This window comes from Quercus lobata, chromosome 10 (genome assembly GCF_001633185.2).
Source record: "Quercus lobata isolate SW786 chromosome 10, ValleyOak3.0 Primary Assembly, whole genome shotgun sequence".
In the NCBI taxonomy this organism is placed as follows: domain Eukaryota; kingdom Viridiplantae; phylum Streptophyta; class Magnoliopsida; order Fagales; family Fagaceae; genus Quercus; species Quercus lobata.
Window position 1 is genome coordinate 62,812,489 of NC_044913.1, and position 9,870 is coordinate 62,822,358.

Consider the following 9,870-nt stretch of genomic DNA (forward strand, 5'->3'; position numbering starts at 1 on the left):
TGGGAAGCTCCCTATTTGTAGTTTTCTGCCCAAATTGCTAGTTTGTGAGCTGCAAAATTTCCATCATGGTGACTTGAAGGAACTTTGCCATTAGTAAAATGTTATGTCTCAAATCTGATACCAACTATGTGCCTTTTATAAGTAATTTAGTGAGCCAGTGATGAAACAGAAGTAGAGGAGCTATTGAATGCTCTTACAGGAGTCTTCAAGGTCACTGTCAGAGTGTCAGTCTAGCTCCTAAACTTCCTTCTCAAACAGTCCATGAGTTTGATGTTAATTCAATGTTTTTGTTTGCATTTTATAAAAAAAAAAAGTGTTTGTTTGCAATTTCAGAACAATTGTATTATGCTGAAAGATTTGTGTATGCGTATGGTTTTGTGTTGGTATTGTAATTGTGAGGCTTTTTTATGAATTTTTTTTTTTTTTTGGTTGTTGATAATGTATTGAAATTATTTTTTCTTTTTGAAATTTCTTGTCCCGAAACCAGAAAGAAAAAAAATAAATAGTGGCAAGAATTGGTATTGGTGGACCAAGTTTGGATACAGAGCTTGTCAATTTGAAAACTTTGTCTGCTTACATTGTCATAGCTCATTGTAACAGTGTTTTTGTTAATTCAATGTTTTTGTTTGCATTTTATAAAAAAAAAAATGGTCATAGCTCATTGTAACATTGTCCTTTTTTCAGTGGCTTGAAAACTTTGTCTGCTTACATTCATTTTTATGCTTTTCGCTTCTTAGTTGTCAGGCATGACACAATGTCATATGAGGCCTTTGATTCAAAAATTGGCTGTACTGCCAATGCTCACAATCTCTTGAGCTTGCCTTCATTATTGCTGAGCGCCTAAGGAGGAGGATCACATCACCGCAAGCTCTTGCCCTCTAGGCTTCTACAGTGAGGCTTTAAGAGCCCACCAATGTGCTCTTTTTCTTACGTTAATAGCAGTTATATTAGCATTAGCACTATTGGATTTTCAGTTATTTATGTTGTGTATTGTGTGTATACTAAAAGGAAGAGTGATGGTTTGAGACACTATGAAAACACAGGGGAATAAATGGATAACAATTTATTTATTCCATAAGAATATAAGATATGATTGCATTTTATTCTTGGTTGTGTGGTCCAGATAGTACAGTTAAAAGTAATTTCAAAGCTTATTATTTCAGATTTTTCTTATTTGAGATACCATTCAATTGATTCTAAAAATAAAGAATAGATATTTTTTATTAACCAAAACTCTTATGCTTCAATGTCATTGTAAGCCCTTGCCGTAATATTCAACTTGGTGGGATGGCTGTGATTATTGAAATAGTCAAAATTCAATATTTTGTTGATTTTTTCAGTAAACAAACAAACCAAACATTTTTTTTCTTATTTTAATTATTATCAATTAAAGATGGTTTTTTTTTTTAATATAATAAAAAAGTAGAAAAAATATTTAATCATATACTAATGTTGATTATTTAATTCACATAAAAAAAATTATCAAAAAAAAAAATATACTAACAAATTAATCATAAATCAATGTTGCAAGTTCATTTTCAAATAGGGGTAAATTTGTCTATTTTAATCATTTCTTCTCCTCTCCATCCTAATTTTTAAAACATCCAAACAAGGGGAAAGACTAATTACTTTCTTCCCCCTTACTAATTTTAAAAACATCCAAACAAGGTGGAGGGGAATCATTCCCCTCTACTCTCCTCCCCTCTACTCCCCTCTACTCTCCTTCCTCTCAAAACTTCCAAACAGGCGATTATTGTGGAAAAATAGAGTTCAGTTGCATAAGAATGAGAAATTGGGTGGGTGAAGGTCTTGCTGATTTTCTTTTCACATTGGGTGGCTGAAGGTCAGTTTTACTGTTCACTGTTAATGAAATTATGTGATCCCCAGTTCTAGTAGTACAAGCAAATTTTAACTTAAAAAATTTCAGACAGCACTAAAGGTGTTGACGGTTCTTATATATCTATATATGGTTTTTACCTTTTGAAGGTACCCACATTGCAAAGATTTTGAAGACTAACTCAAGAAGCTGGCAGAAAGTTCGCATCTGGGAAAATAATTAAGTTGATGACAACTGTTGCAAAGGAACTTTAGGTTTGCTTTCTCTTACCATTTGGGATATTGATACATAATTTACTTCATAAATGGTGATTTACAAAACCAAATTCAGTTTATATATATTTGTAGTGTCACAATATCTGTAGCCAATGTGCATATCTACAATGTATAGAGTTATGTTGAGTGCAGTCAAATCACTAAATTTTGGTTTGATACTCTTTGACATGAAAGTCATTCTGTGCTTTTGGTGTTATTATAGCTCAGCGGCCTCAGCCTGAACAGTGTGAAATGCCCTTTGCTGTGACTCTTTTAGTTGCTGACATGGATATAACAAAGTAATTGCTAGTCATTTATTTGCCATTAGTCAGAAAAATTACAAATGCCTTTGTGTCACTGTTGCCTAATAACAGCAAATTCTGTCAATCATTTGGATAATTTGATTTGGAATTTACTCTTTTTCTTCTTTTTATTTTATAGTAGAAATTGAGGGTAATGAATTATAAATATTCACAATGGGCTTCTGGTAACAACTCAAACTGTTCTTTCTATAACATAACTTTTAACATATTTACCACAATAATCTTAAATCAAAGAGTAATAAAATAATAAATGTAAAATTTTCATGGCAACAAAATAGACTTGCAAATTTTTTCCTTAGCTTTCCCAGTCCTTTTGTACTTAAGAAACTTAGATTCAAATTGATTGTCAAACTCAGATTCAAACTGAATTGTCAAACTGAATGCTTTTTCATTATAAGGGCCAGTACTCTTAATCAGATTTTGATGCTCAAACTTGTAACAATTATCTGTGCTGCTTTTTGTGTGTGGTGGTTGAAGATGACACACCATTAGCAGCAGCTGAAGTGATTGAAATTGCATGTTGGGTTTTCTATGGTTTTCTACGCCTTTTGCTATCAGACTTAGGCCTGGGTCACTGTAGCTTTACTACTTGTATCACCTGCGAGGTTTCTTTGTAAATTATTCAGAATCCAAAAGCAAATAAATATAGATAACAACAAACTTAAAAATAAAAATAAAAAATGAAAGAAGAAAGAAATGAGATAGTGAATTACATATTTGCCACACTTTGACACCTTGAATAAATGACTATGAAACCTCCTTATTAAGTCCATTAATCCTCATGAAATTTATTAGAAATAAAAGAAAAAACAAAAGTTTTGTATTACTGAGTAAAGAAAGGGAGATCAGTTTTTCTAGCATAATTGTTCCAAGACTAAATACTTTGCTCTACTTCAATACTTTCTCCAAAATGAACCTCAAATTACTCTCAGGTTCCCATCCTTATTTAGCAGAATTAATAACACCTGGATCCGCATTACTAATAGACCTAAAATATTATTCAATTAGTTAAATATGTTGCCTTGATTTGCAGGCACTAGGGACAGCAATTCTGTTGTGTTCAGCCGGATGAAGAATTAAATATTATGATGTTTTAATCCCCTCCCAAGCCAACAGATGTTTTAGTTGGTAAGTTTTCTCATTTTTCTAATGTTTTCTAGTATATAAAATATTGATTCAATCCAATAAGTGTATTATTCATTTCAATTGTCCCCTCCTTCCCCCTTTGTTCCAACAACATTTTCGAACCTGTTACTTAGCAATAGAAAAAAATAAAAATTGATAATCTGTTATATTTTTAGGAAATTATTTTTGCATGATTGGTGTTGGTAGTAGCTTCTCAGTCAACTGAGGAAAGCCTTCTAGGAAATTATTTATACATGATTTGTGTTAGTAGTAGCTTTTCAGTCAATTGAGGAAAGCCTTCGTGAAATCTTTTGCTCATTTTCCAACATTTGAGACCATTTCATTATAAGGTACTACCCTTTACAATTTAGGCATGAAGGTATACTTGGCATGCCATCATCAACCTCATTTTTTTCACTGTTTTTGCTATTTTAAATTAATAATGTGTTGCCACTACTTTTTCGTGAATCAAATTATGTCTTTTGTTCTTTATATAACCATTCAATCATTGCCAATCAATATTGCATACATTAAGCTTATCCATTTTGAAAATTTTAAAATCCAACGAAGTAAATGGAGAGATTTAGATTTCAAGATCATGTAAAAGTTCCTTACACATAAAAAGTGTAGGATTTTTTCACGTTAAGGGGGGAAATGATTAATCTTTTTCTCGATTGTGGTGTGATATTTGCTTTTGGAATTTTTTCTGCTTAATGTTTTTCCCATTTTCATATTTCGAATGTTTTAGTGCATTGTTTGGACCGGTGATTTACCTTAGTAGAATGAATTCACCAAATCATTTGGATATTAATACCTGGAAACTTGCATCTAAAATGATGAACTCCTGAGTCTTTTATGCTTGTCGGGTATGTGAGCTGCTGCATTGTTTTCATATGAGATGGTTATTCAGAATCATTATTGCATAGTATAACACTTTGTTTATTGCTGTTAAAATTCTGTTCAGCAGTTAAAATTACTTTATCTGTTACTGATGGCCCTAATCTTCTGCTCTTGACAAAGACTGATGATTTTCTTCAAAAATTGCATACCGTACTTATGATTGCAGAAAGCTGATCCATCTGCTCCCACACATTGCCTCACCCATTTTGGAGGTCCAAGAGTGTCCATTACCAATAGATAGCTGGATCATTCAACTGGTAACAACTGAATTTTATGTGATGTCATAGAAAGCCAATAGTATGTCCATGTAAGACAGACTTCTTACTTTTTCCGTTCTCCAAATCTTACTTTTCAAATACCAATTCTTCAGCTTATTCACAAAATTTGGGCATGATGTGTCTGTAGGGTTATTTGTTACTTGTTTCTTTTAATTGGGAGAGTTTTGAAGTACTTCAACTAATGCATTTTTAAGTTCAAGTACTTCAACTCTTGCTTGTGAAGGCTTATCCCCCCTTCCACTGACATAACATAATGCTTGAGAATTGTATTGTTTTCCATATTTAATGCAATGCTTGCTTAAATGTGCTGGAAAAAGTTATACTATGCAAGTGATTGATATTTTAAAATTTGCAAATATTATATTATTCTAGGATGTCAACTAATAATCAGTTTTTTCTTCTTTTTTTTTTTGGTGGGTGTGGGGGGGGGGGGGGGGGGGGGGGGGGGGGGGGCATGGTGGGACAACTTATCCTATAATTCCTCAATTTACTAGAAATCTAACTTTTTAGTTGCATTTTAAAATCCTAGCATTTTATTTATAGTTGTTAGCTCATTCTTAGAAGTTAACAAAACTTAAGCTAAAATGAAATTGAAAATTAAGAATCACTAACTACCATGAACTTAATCATGTTGTTATTTGGGCATTAATTTGTCAGCCTTAATGCACCCCTTTATCAATAACCACCATTACTTGCACTTCTTGACCAATCCCAAGACAGGGGGAACAAAGAATATGATATTGCTGAAAATAAAGTATGGCTCAGAAAAATTTCTTCTTCCAATACTAATAACAAATTCCAAGACCTGCACAATTATAAGGTAAGTTTGTAATTTTGCTTATAAAAAAAAATTAAAAAAAGGTGAGTTTGTAATTAGTTTAGACATCATTGCATCTTTTCTATCTTGATATTCTTAAATATGTATTTTTGAAGTGTTGATGTCATTGCATCATTGGACAATATATCAAAATTTCTAATCCACAGGTCACGCTTGGCAATTCTTAAGGTATAAGAGCTAGCCACTTCTAGTTTCTGAATTAGAGGAATTTGATGGAATGGAAACTTTTCCTGAATGTTTAGGACCTTTCAACTGTTCAACTATAGAGTCTTCACAATTGCAAGATCTAAATGTATCTTCCCACGGCACACGAGCCATGCAATGCCTCACTTTATTAGAAGAACTTATTTGTCATTGCCCCTAATTAAAGGAAAAATGTGCAAAGGGGAGCAGTGCAGAGAGGTCCAAGATTTGCCATAATCCAAAATTTTGCATCAATGAATGCATTAAACAAGCAATTTGAAGATCATATTCATTGTTAAGACAGATGTCCAGTAAGTTTTCTCCTAGCTCATCCTCTCTTCTTCTCTTATAGCTTACTTTATAGTTTATATCGACCTAAGAATATTTTCGTAATTGCTCCCATTTTTTTCTCTCTTCAGTTTCCCTAAATCTTTTTGTGTTTGGTTATTTTCTATTTAATGAGTTCAATATGTTGCCTCAACGTGCAAATACTAGGGATGGCGTATCTATTGTGTTCAGCTGGAGAACAATTAATTACATTATGGATTTTTAATATACTCCTAAGCTAGGGGAAGTTTATAAGAGTTAGTAAGTTTACTCAGATCTTCTCCTCTTGTCTAATATATGAATTATAAATTCAATCCAATAAGTATGTCATTTGTGGTAATTATCCTCTCTTCCCTCTCACTTTTCTAGTTTTCCTACAAATCCTTTGAACCTGTTACTTATTATATTTTCCATCTTGATATTCTGATAGATGTAGTTTTCAAGTGTTGATGTCATTGTATCAATATTTGTAACCCACAGGTAACACTTGACAATTTGACATATAAGAGCCAAAAGTAATTTCTGATGTATCAGAGAATTCTTTTCAAATCCCAAGGATACCTCACATACCACAATCCAGGAGTCTAACCTTCTTTGGTGATCTAAGTTGTTGGGCCAACTTTGGCACCTATATGTCCTTTGTTGGAGGCATTAAATTTGTGATGATGTTAGAGCCTTTCCAGATGTGTTGGGGAAACTTTTCATCTCTTCAAAAACTGAAGTTCAGTTACAAGAACTGCTACTACCTACCAACAAAGCAAGAAGTGAGATCCCTTTCCATGTGGTGTTGAATGAAAGTTTGCCAGAGTGATTGAGGTAAGAGACCTTATAGCGATGTGAATCCTAGGAGTTCTGAACAGCTAGATGTTTTTTTTCTTACTGTTTGCTTTGAAATGGATATGTAAGTAGTGGGAGTGGCCCATTGGTGGAATATTGTTGATAGTCCAAGAATCACAATAGAGGGAATTCTAAATTGATTCCATTGCAATTATGTCATCGAAATTTGTGAGTTCCCTCATTTCTCGTCTACTTCTCTTTTGATTTCTCTCTTCCAACAAAACCTATCAATGTTCCTTTGTTCTTCTTTTTTCTACTTCCAATTTCCCATACTATTAGCTAAATTTGTTGGGCATATACAATTTACAAACGCTGGTTATCCTTCATTTCCCAATTAGTGTTCATGTACTTTGGCACAAAGTGGTCCAAGAATGCCCTTGTAACATCACAATAAATCGTGTGTTCTCTCACATGTCCTTGTTTTTTTCTTTTCTTTTTTCTCTAACACCACTTTCTAATAAACTGCTATTTCCAAATATCTAGTTATATCATAGAGATATCCCTTCATTTTTGGTGGAAACTTCTATTTCCATGTGGTGCATCATATTTTGCTGCATAGCATTTGTAGACCTTCAAATTTTTGTTTCAATCAATTCCATTAATGTTGTTTTGTATTTAAAAATTCTGGTCTACTTCTTATTATTGCATTGTCTTCAGAATAAATTTTTGACTTGTCAGTTTTTTAATAATTAGGGCTCTTTCTTTGTACATATTTCAAAAGTCATTTTATTGTATCACATTCACCCTTAGGTGTATGTGTAACTTATAGGAAGAAATGCTGAATGTATGACTGTGGCTTTTAACATTATCATTAAATGAACCTGGAATTTTAAAGTCCATTATATTTTGTTAATATCATAAATGATTTTTTAAGTTAATTTTCAATGTTGAGAAGTAATCAATGACATTTATTTATTTAGTTTGTCCTGATTAGAATTGTGCATGAACTTAAATTCCAATTTACTGTACCCCATAATCTTGAGATTCAACTCAAATTGAGCTAGACCCTGATTACATTTTTTTCTGAGATCAAGTTATGACTTTAGATATGCCATATTGCTTGTAATTAGATTTCTTGAAGATTGCAATAAAACCATGTTGATTTTGTTGTCTTGAGTTTTCTCTCTCTCCCTCAGAAATATCTAGTTATCAGTCAACTTGAACCATATTGTACATTATTTACATGTTTTGATCAGTATATTATACATGACAACACTTCCAGCAAACCAATAGGTGAGGCCATGGATTTTCCTGTGCTTATGGAATAGTTGCTTCTATCAAATGACTTCAACAGCTTATTGGATCATGCGGTGGACATCTATAGTCAAGTCTTTTTACTTGTTGGTTGTCCTCATAAGCATTTCACTAAAAATCATTTGTACCTATGTCTATTAGGAAATTTAAAAATACAATATTCTATTAAGGTTTTTGATATGAGCCAAGATAATTGAAAGATAACTTAGACTACTTAGTCAATTCGAGGAGACTAAGCTCCTGAACTTGAAGAGAAGGGATTGTTGGGATTTTATGATCAGTACTGATATAAGTGGTTTAAGCCACCACGGTGTTCATACATTCTGATGACTTCCATAATGATTTAGAAAAGGCTAGATGCGATGCATGCTTCGCTATCTTTTTTTCTTTTAACAGAGCAGATTAGTAGTAACTTGCCTTCGAAGTGCTTGGATGATATCTTTTTTGGGCAACACTAGACAGTTAATGACCAACCATGCCCTGTAGTGGCCTCTCACTGTCTTTGGTGCCATTAATCACGGATGAAAGGAGCTTTGGACATTGAGGACTCTATTTGGATCTTCTCAAGATTGTTTTGAACATGCTTTTAAAACCGAATATCATACTTATATACTCATATTTCATCATTCCTCTATTCTGTTTTCCCAAAACTAACCTTTTCTCTTTCTTCCTTGCTTTGTCACAGGATTATATTGTTATCATGTGCAGGAAAATGCAATTGAGACAATGTCTATTGTTTCCAGCTAGAGGAACAATTTATTATAATTGCTAGCAGACGTACAAGGAGGAAGCTGGAATGGGGGCAACTTTGAGTATGAATTCGACGAATTCAAGGCAATTGGCCCTAACTGGAGGAGAGCTATGCATAACAAAAGGCAATCCCTAAGTGTATCCAAGCTTTGTTAAAAAGTCTGCTTCCTTGTTCCCTTTACGTTAGGAATGATTTAGCTGGAGATGGGATATCAAGCTTGTGAGGGGCCACTAGTCTCTAACCATACCAGCATAAAACTTTGTTGAAGTAACAGTATCAGTAAAGTCATGGATGTATGTATAATCCTATAATAAAATTCGTTACCTTTTCTTAATTAAAAAAAAGTGCTAGTTGAGCTACTAGACTCTTGGCATGTTGGTGAATTGTTTGTTTAAGTTTGAAGTGGAATTAATTTATGACTGCTGATAATCTGGTTGATATGAACAAATTTGGGTGAAGAGTTGGTTGGGGAAAACCAAGAATCTCATGAGGACTAGACCAATTTGTAACTTTACCTTTCTTCCAACCTTTGGTCCATTGGTCATAATTTTTTTTTTCCCGTAATGTTATGTTTTCATTTTCCCCAGCTAAAGTTTGACCACGTGAATCTATTGCCACTAAATCCTAGGCTAGTAAGTCCTTGTTCAGATACGAATTTTCTACTGGCATAACTACTAGTTCCACAAGGTCCACCAATTTGGAATCTTATGTAATTAGTTTTTTGTGACGACACTATATATATATATATATATATATATATATATTGAATTCTTTATATTGATCAGTTTGTAAAATGATTATATATGTGTAAGAGGCTATTGAACAATAATACTTAAAATGTGACGGCAATTGTTTTGAATTCTTTCATTTTCAATCTAATATCAAAATCGACATTGATATGCTCAATTGCTTGTTGCTGAAATGTCATGCTATGACAATTTTTAGTGGCTAATCGATCATGAT

The 9,870-nt window shown here is 33.0% G+C and overlaps 1 long non-coding RNA gene across 2 annotated transcripts; it reads left to right on the plus strand.

The window, feature by feature from the left end:
• Window positions 1-5,588: 5,588 nt before the first annotated feature.
• Window positions 5,589-9,506, plus strand: LOC115963264. 2 transcript variants are annotated; one of them, XR_004085775.1, is made up of 4 exons: window positions 5,589-6,881; window positions 6,972-7,070; window positions 8,125-8,225; window positions 8,842-9,506. It is a non-coding gene; the product is annotated as an uncharacterized LOC115963264 (long non-coding RNA). The 2 variants fall into 2 exon arrangements; XR_004085774.1 differs by having other exon boundaries at window positions 8,865-9,506.
• Window positions 9,507-9,870: the final 364 nt, after the last annotated feature.